Genomic DNA, 8,146 nt, shown 5'->3' with positions numbered 1-8,146 from the left:
ACCTTCTACTCACCCTGCAGGATCCACCTCAAGGGCTGTGCATCCCATAAAGTGATCTTTAGTCCCCGCTCAGGGCCTCTGCCCCACTGTGCTTACACTCTGACACAGATTAAGGCTTATGTTACAATTACTGATCATCACGTCTATCTTCTCCGCAAATTGTAAACTCCTTGATAGTCATCATCCCCCAGGAGCCCCAGCACTAGCTCTGCTGCTTCACATACAGTAAACAATCAACAGATACAAACCAAACTAGGAAATGAGTAAACGCAACTAAAACACTGGCAAAGAGCGAAGAGTCTAGATGTACCCTCTGCTTCACCTCGGAACCTGATCAGACCCACTGAAAACAGGTGCTTAGAGCAGTGAGGACTTTCATAGCTATCGGCCTGCCCCTGGGATTCATAAAGAGATGTTCTCATTCTATCTGAACCAAGGAGTACTAACCTTCTGTTGTTCTGCGAGGCCTAGATATTTTCCATTAAGCCAAGATAAACGCAGGGATTTATTGAATACGCATCTCACCACCATCCCTCACTAATTAGGCAGTTAAATTCTACAAGCAGACTTAGCCTGAGAGGGTCTCACGGCTGGAACTACAGGGATCTTCCGACACTATCAGAACTTGGGAGACAATTTTGGGTCACCTGGTCGTGGCCTCTGAAGTGAATCGAAGTAACATGAAATATGACCCAAGCAAAGACCCTGATCTGGAGCTGAATCGCCACAAGTCACAGGAACGAAACACATGGTCTCTAATAGGGATTCTGCCGTAATAGGCAAGATATTCTCTTGCCATCAAGAAGGCAGAGAACAGGAGTATCCATTCCAGAACCTTCGCAGATCGGTCACACCTACGGTCCCCATGGGCACCACAGACACTGCAAACACCGTCAGCCACATTCTAACTACACAATCAGGTATGCAGGGGATACATTCATGGTGGTTTTCAACATGCTGACCTGGCATGACAGTCTCACTGAAAAGGAGACAGATTGGAACCCACACCTGAAGGTGTGGCGGGCACCCCACGTGGTTACCAGGGGAAAAGGGCTCCAGGCAGAGAGAACAGGCAGGACGGGGGCTTTGAGGCAGGGGTCTGCCTGGTATATCTGAGCCACAGCCAGAGTGGAGGAAGCAGGGGGAGAAAGTAGAGGGGGGAGGGGGGAGCTCCTGCCGGACACTGAAACCACTGTAAACACTTTGGTTTTGATGCTGACAGGTGGGGAGCGTGTTTGAAAAGAACAGGAAGGTTTTGAGCAGTGTGTCTGACCTAAAAGGTGCCCCCTGGCTACTGTCTGGGGACAGATGGTGGAAGGGCAAGACAAGAGCAGAGGGGCCAATTCTGGAAAAGGCTCCACAGAATCCACGCATGCATCACACAGCTGCTGTCTTGAGTTAGGGTCGATGCACCTGCTACCAACATGGATTTAAGAACATCCAGGGGTGTCCCCCTCACCTACCCCAGCAGCTCTGGACAGAAGCACCGCGGCAGCCCTAACAAGGGAGAGCTCGTGACTCTGGATGAAAGAGAGATTTCTGCAGCCCTTCAGGCCCTCTACACGGCAGCTCTCAGCAGAAAGGCGATCAATGAACTCAGTCCAGCTTTAAACATGGGGAGTTAGAGAGGTCACCCCAAATGAAAAGGAAACCAAGACCGACCTTCTCGTGGGAGCTCCCCTGTTAACATGGAGAACAGGCGCACCGCCAGGGAAGAAAGGCAGCCAGCCAACACCGACGGCTCAGGACTCCGCACAGTAATCGGTCTCAAAGAGCAGCCCTTCAGAGCGAGGTGTGTGGCGAGGCCTCTCAGAACTGGCCCTTCTTTTCCTGCCGCCAAACAAAAGAAAGGGGGGGTTCAGTGTTACACACTCCGGTGGCTTTAAAGCCCAGCTGTGTCCCAGGTCTGCTGTCCCTCCACTGAGTCACAGCCGAAGGTGCAAGCAAAGCGCTCTCTGCGCCCCTCCCTCGGTCTCCCCCAGGCACGGCTGATATCCCAGAGCTTCCCAGCCAGGAACTCCCACCCTGCAACGAGCTCAGCGCTGGCCACGTCCAAGGCCTTGGGCGAGTCACTAAACACCTCTGGCCTCCCCTTCCTCCTCTCTACGATGAGAATTCAGTGAGATCATTCATGAATGCCCCCCTTACCTGGATGGCACTCAGGCATGGGGAATTATTCTTGGGATCATTATTGCATGTGTCCATGAATGCATGAGAAATTTATTTCTTGGAAGCAATGTAAAATAACGAAAAGATTCACCGGTACCAGTGAGCAAGAGATGCATCATCATTAAACAACAAAGTGATAAAAACAGGGTGGTGACACATTTTGTATAGTGATGGGCCATTTTAAACATGTATTTAAAGTAAAGAAGACCCACCTCGAGCAAAATGCCACCTTCCCCAAGAACTTGACCCTTCGTGAACAGATAAACCTCATCAGTACTTGCAAGGGAACTGCTAAGATGAGCACATTTAGACACTGATATGACAGCACTTAAAATACTCCTTCTGGACACGAATTCAGCAGTAAAATACATTAGACGCATTTAAAGTTCACACCCTTGGATCCAGTAAATCTGTATCTCGAATTTTTAATCTAGAGATATAATAAAAGATGCAGGGCTTCCCTGGTGGTGCAGTGGTTGAGAGTCCGCCTGCCAGTGCAGGGGATACGGGTTCGTGCCCCAGTCCAGGAGGATCCTGCATGCCGCGGAGCGGCTGGGCCCGTGGGCCATGGCCGCTGGGCCTGCGCGTCGGAGCCTGTGCTCTGCAACGGGAGAGGCCACGGCAGTGAGAGGCCCGCGTACCGCAAAAAAAAAAAAAAAAAAAAGCAAAGATTTATACATAAGCCCCACAACCAAGAAAATCAAGAAGTGGAAAACTAAATGTTGAACCAGAAGAAACAAGTTAAAGTCTGCTACAGCCCTATGAAAAACTACTATGCAATTTTTAAAAGGGTGACTTTAGGAAAAATATCTATCAGGAAAGTTTGAGCTCCCTGAAAAAAGTGGTAAATGGATTAGACTGGATTAGAAGCATACACTTGACTTTGTCACATAATAATACATCATAGTACAGAAAACAGGCTTTGAAAGGAAGAAAACTCCTTGGGGCCAAAAGCATGGTCCAGGCGAGTGAGATCAGCCACTCTGCCTGTGGACAGACCTAGGGGTCAGAGCCTCCCACTTTCCCGACACCCCTCTGGATGCTCCAAAAATCTCAAGGAATTGAGTGTGAAAAACAACTATTTCAAGAAGGCTTATTAAGGGATATTTGTGAAAGAATTTTCCAGCATCCTGTATGCAAGTCAACTTGAAGCCTCTGAAGATAAATGAATTCAACATAGGTGCTCAGCAAAGAATGCAAGATTGTCCAAAATGTTGCACCAATTTAGAATTGAAGTGACCACCTGATTTGTTTGTTGTTGTTACTGCTTTGGTGATGGTGGTTTTAGCCAAATCTATTCTTCTCAAATCTTTTCTCAACAACGTAGCATTGCCTTCAGAACTCAAATTTCTATGTAGTTAGTTAAATGGTGTCCCTGAAAATTCACCTCCACCTGGTTCCGTCCACGTAACTCCATACAGGGATCTTATTTGGAAACAGGGTAGGGTCTTTGCAGATGTAATGAAGTTAAGATGAGGTCACAGTGGATTAGAATGAGCCCTAAAGCCAACGACTGGTGGCATTAAAAGAAGAGGAGACACACAGAGAATAAGGTCATGTGAAGACAGAGGCAGAAATTGATTGGTGCAGCTACAAGTCGAGGAATGCTAGAGACTGCCAGAAGCCACCAGAAGCCAAGAAGAGGCAAGGAAGGATTCGTTCCTAGAGCCTTCAGAAGAAGCATGACTCGCCAACACCTAGATTTTGGACTTCTGGACTCCAGAAATATGAGAGAATGAAATTCTGTTGTAAGCCACCAAGTTGGTGGTGATTTGTTAGGACAGCCCTAGTACACTAATACAGTGTACAAGCAGAAGTCCCAAAGACAAGAGAAGATAAACACACAAAGAAGGATTGCTATGGACTGAATGTTTGTGTCCCCCCAAAATTCATATGTTGAAGCCCTAATCCCCAATGTGATATTATCTGGAGGTGGGCCTTTTGGGGAGGTGATTAGGTCATAAGGGTGGAGTTCTCATGAATGGAATTAGTGCCCTTCTAAGAAGAGACATGGGAGAATCTCTCTCTCTGCTGTCAGAGGATACAACAGAAGATGTTCCTCTACAAGCCAGGAAGATGACTCTCACCCGTGCCTTGATCTTGACCCGTGCCTTGATCTTGGACTTCCCAGTCTTCAGAACCATGAGAAATAAATGTGTGTAGTTTAAGTTTATGATGCTATTGTTAAAACTGCTTGAGCTAACTAAGACAGGATTACCAGAAGGAAAGTGTGCTACAGACACACATTACTTTATAGCTCCATCTCAGACGGGTATAGGGAGTGGGAGACAGTTAGGAAGAAAAGCTGAAAGACGTAAATAACGTTAAGAGTTTATTAGCAGTTATCTTGTTTCTCAGACCAGAGGTTCCTAAGCATCTGTGTGCATAAGCATTACCCAGCAAGAGCATTAGAATGCAGACTCCTGAGTCCTCCCATCCCAGACCCTGATGCAATCGATAGTATGTTTTTAACAAGTACCCTCACGTTCTGACAAAGCTGGATTCCTGCTCACACTTAGAAAGACTCTGCTGGGGATTCAACATGTACATAGAACAGAAACATCCTCTTTGGAGATGCCCATCTATGTACCTCTCCAGCCTGGTCTCTCAGGTCCCTCTCCAGCAACCCCAGAGCACATGACCCCTTCATGCCTGAGCTCACACCATCCATGACTGCTGCCAGGAATGTCCTGCACCTCCTTTGCACCCGCCTTTGCCTGGCTACTCCTGCACTCATCACCACAGGCCTGACTGCCTCCAAGAAGTCTCCCTGACCATGAACTGACCACTCACTCATTCATTCACCATCTCTCGAGAGCCTACGAAGAACGAATGTTCTTGGTACCCAGAAAGATGAGCTCCACAGAATTGATATTCTTGTAGGTAAAGACATAATAAACACACACGTAGTGGCTAGGAGCTGGACTCTGGAGCCAGACTGCCTGGCCTCGAATCCCGGGACAAGCTCTACCCACCACAGTTGCCAGGATTCACTGAGTTGATACTTGTAAGAGTGCAATAAAAGATCATTACTACTCAATAAACAAGATAATTTCAGATTCCCATACACACAATAATAAGCAGAGTACCTAGTACTAGAGTAACCTAGTACTCTAGTACTAGGTACCTAGTACTCTATCATGGGGTGGACATCATGCGGTATGGGAGGATTATTTAGGGTAAACTTTCTTTTTTTAAAGATTTATTTTTTTGATATGGGCCATTTTTAAAGTCTTTATTGAATTTGTCACAATATTGCTTCTGGTTTTCTTATGTTTTGGTTTTTTGGCCATGAGGCATGTGAGATCTTAGCTCCATGACCAGGGATTGAACACACACACCCTGCATTGGAAGGTGAAGTCTAACCACTGGACCACCAGGAAGTCCCTAGGGTAGGCCTTGAAGGAGCTGTGTCATGAGGCTTGGCCAGTCTCAGGGATCCGACACTTTAGTTCCCAGGTGACAAAATCTCAGATGTCAGAGAGCTGTTATCCAGCATCTCTGCATGCAACATGCCCCTTGGCAAGGACTTATCTATTCCCATCATAAAGATTTGAGCGAGACAGTCCTTCAAGCAGCTCTTACAGCAGGGGGGCTGACGGACGGAGGCACAGCAAGAGAAGGACAAGGCAGATACTCCTGGTGGCTGTGAGCAATGGTGATCAGCCTCAGGTCCATTTGATGCCATCCTTGGGGAACCCACAGAAATTCTAAAAGATGCTACAGGTGAATAAGAGTTCCACAGGCCCAGGTAAAAGCAAGGATGACAACGTTAATTACCAATGCCAATGCAACTGCATGCTGGGGAGGCCTGCTGACAATATGAACTCTACGTCTGCAACCATGGGATACTTCCCTGATTACCGTGTAGGGTACTCCAGGGTGGGGATGCATCTGTCTTTGAATGCACACAAACTAGAGCTAGCGGCATATAATAAATGTAGTGTTGGATGAGTAAAGGAACGAATCTACAAATGGTCCTGGGTAATAATACATCAAAACATAACACTATATATACCTGAAACTAATATAATATGGTAAATCAACTTTATTTCGGTTAAAACACATACACCATGATGGTTAGATTGCCTGGAAATGGTAATGGCTGGATCTTGCATGCCACAGCATTTTTGATCATCTTGTAGGATCCTAGATATCAAGGTAAGTGATGTTTGATGAAGCAGGCCCTAAAGCTATGATGGTCTGGTCCAAGATCTCACATCTATTTACCAGGCATGACAGGTACTATCCATAAATGGCAGCTCATAGCATCCATTTCCACCTGTAAGTTTAGGCCGAGAAAAACTTGATACCCTGCAGCTGCTGGCACCATTCAACTCCTTCCTGCCTGTCTCCCAACTTCTTATGTTTCTATGTCCCAGTGAATCTAAAAGAAGTGCCTGATCATTTACTGCTTTAAAAAGTTCTGACGCCTTCAGCACTGACACTTCGAAGGAACCAGCTCCCTCCAGAAGAGTGTGGTGCCCTCTAGAAAAGCCTCTAGGGGATATGCCACCTCCACTCCCACTCATGGTGAGTCATAATTAGGAGGGGAATGCTGAGGGTACCCAGAATTAAAGGATGCAAATCTGAGATCTGTAGGATAAAGCTTCCACCCTTTGCTTTAAGATACTTCACAACCCTCCCTGCCTCCATCCTGTAGCTGGTCCCCAGGCTGTGGCCACAACAGGCTTCTTGATGCCCCATCCCTGATGAACACACTGAGTATCTTTACACTTTTGCTCGTGACCTCTGTTCAGAAGTTCCTTTCCCTCCGCACACATCGTGGCTTCCTAAGACATTTTATTCATCTGTCAAAATCCCAATCAGGCATCATCACCGCTCCCCCTAAAGATTCCCTTGAATGCTTCAGGGAGATCCACCCATGTTCCAGTACCCACGGTCCAGACTCTGGGACACCCATCAGCATGGGCTGTCTGCCCTATGACAGGGTGAGCTCCTCAAGGACACGAACAGGGTCTCACTTTTTACCACATCATCATCGCCAACAGAGTCACTTAATAGACACTGATTGGAGGGATGTCCCAGTGTGAGATCTGTGGACAGCAAGCATCCTGAAGATGTGGCAAGTCAGAGCTCCCCTCACCTCTGCCCATTATACACTTTCAAAGCACCCAAAGTTTCTCCATTACAGAAATCAGCACTTTGTGATCAATATCTAGATAGAAATTCACTTAATGTCCACCTTCCCCACAAGACAGAGAGCTCTTTAGAGCCAAGGGGATGTGTCTGGAATTTACTGCTCTATCTCTTGGCCCCAGCCCTACATCTGGCTCTTGGCATTAGGAGCAATCAAATGGTGATAAACGAACCCCTCACATGTGAGATCAGTTGACATCTTGGAAAGTTAGACAGGAACCTCACAAACATTATGCTGAGTTAAAGAAGCCAGTCACAAAAGGCCACAAATTTATGATCCCATTTATATGAAACATCCACAATAGGCAAGTCCATAGAGACAGAAAGTAGATTAGTGATTGTCTAGGGTGGAGTGAGGGGGAGGTCTGGAGGGAAACTGGCAGTGACTTTGGATGGGTATAAGGTCTCTTCTGAAATTGACTGTGGTGATCATTGCACAGCCCTGCGAATATGCTAAAAATCACTGGCTTGTGCACTTTACATGGTGAATCACATGGTATATGAATTATATCTCAGTAAAGCTGTTCAAAAAAAAGTTATACAAGTTCTGCAGTGAGGACACTCCAAGATTAAGTCAGCTCAAGAAGGGTAAATGGTATCATCAGGAGAAACCATGGAAATCTTTAGAAGACATATAAGTTTTTAATAGATGCAGATTTTATTTTATTTAGTATCCTATAACTAGAACTTAAGAGAATGCTTGAAAGCATCTGAATTTCTTATTTTTAAAGTACTGGAAACTGAGATGCAGAAGTTCAGTGATTTGTCTAAGGTCTTACATCCAGTTTGTAGTAGCTTAAGGTCCAAACTCAATCAC

The 8,146-nt window shown here is 46.2% G+C and overlaps 1 protein-coding gene across 1 annotated transcript in view; it reads right to left on the bottom strand.

The window, feature by feature from the left end:
• Nucleotides 1-8,146, bottom strand: part of TIAM1 (T cell lymphoma invasion and metastasis 1) — a 398,406-nt gene that overhangs the window by 272,397 nt on the left and 117,863 nt on the right. Inside the window, exon 3 of the mRNA XM_029214248.1 lies at nucleotides 1,663-1,830. The gene's annotated coding sequence lies outside the window, so the exon portion shown is untranslated. The remainder of the gene's footprint in view (nucleotides 1-1,662; nucleotides 1,831-8,146) is intronic.

Source organism: Monodon monoceros, unplaced genomic scaffold (genome assembly GCF_005190385.1).
Source record: "Monodon monoceros isolate NGI ecotype Baffin Bay Population unplaced genomic scaffold, NGI_Narwhal_1 Super_Scaffold_11, whole genome shotgun sequence".
NCBI classification, from domain to species: Eukaryota; Metazoa; Chordata; class Mammalia; order Artiodactyla; family Monodontidae; genus Monodon; species Monodon monoceros.
Note: the sequence above shows the minus strand (reverse complement) of the source record. Positions and strands in the feature narration are given on the sequence as shown.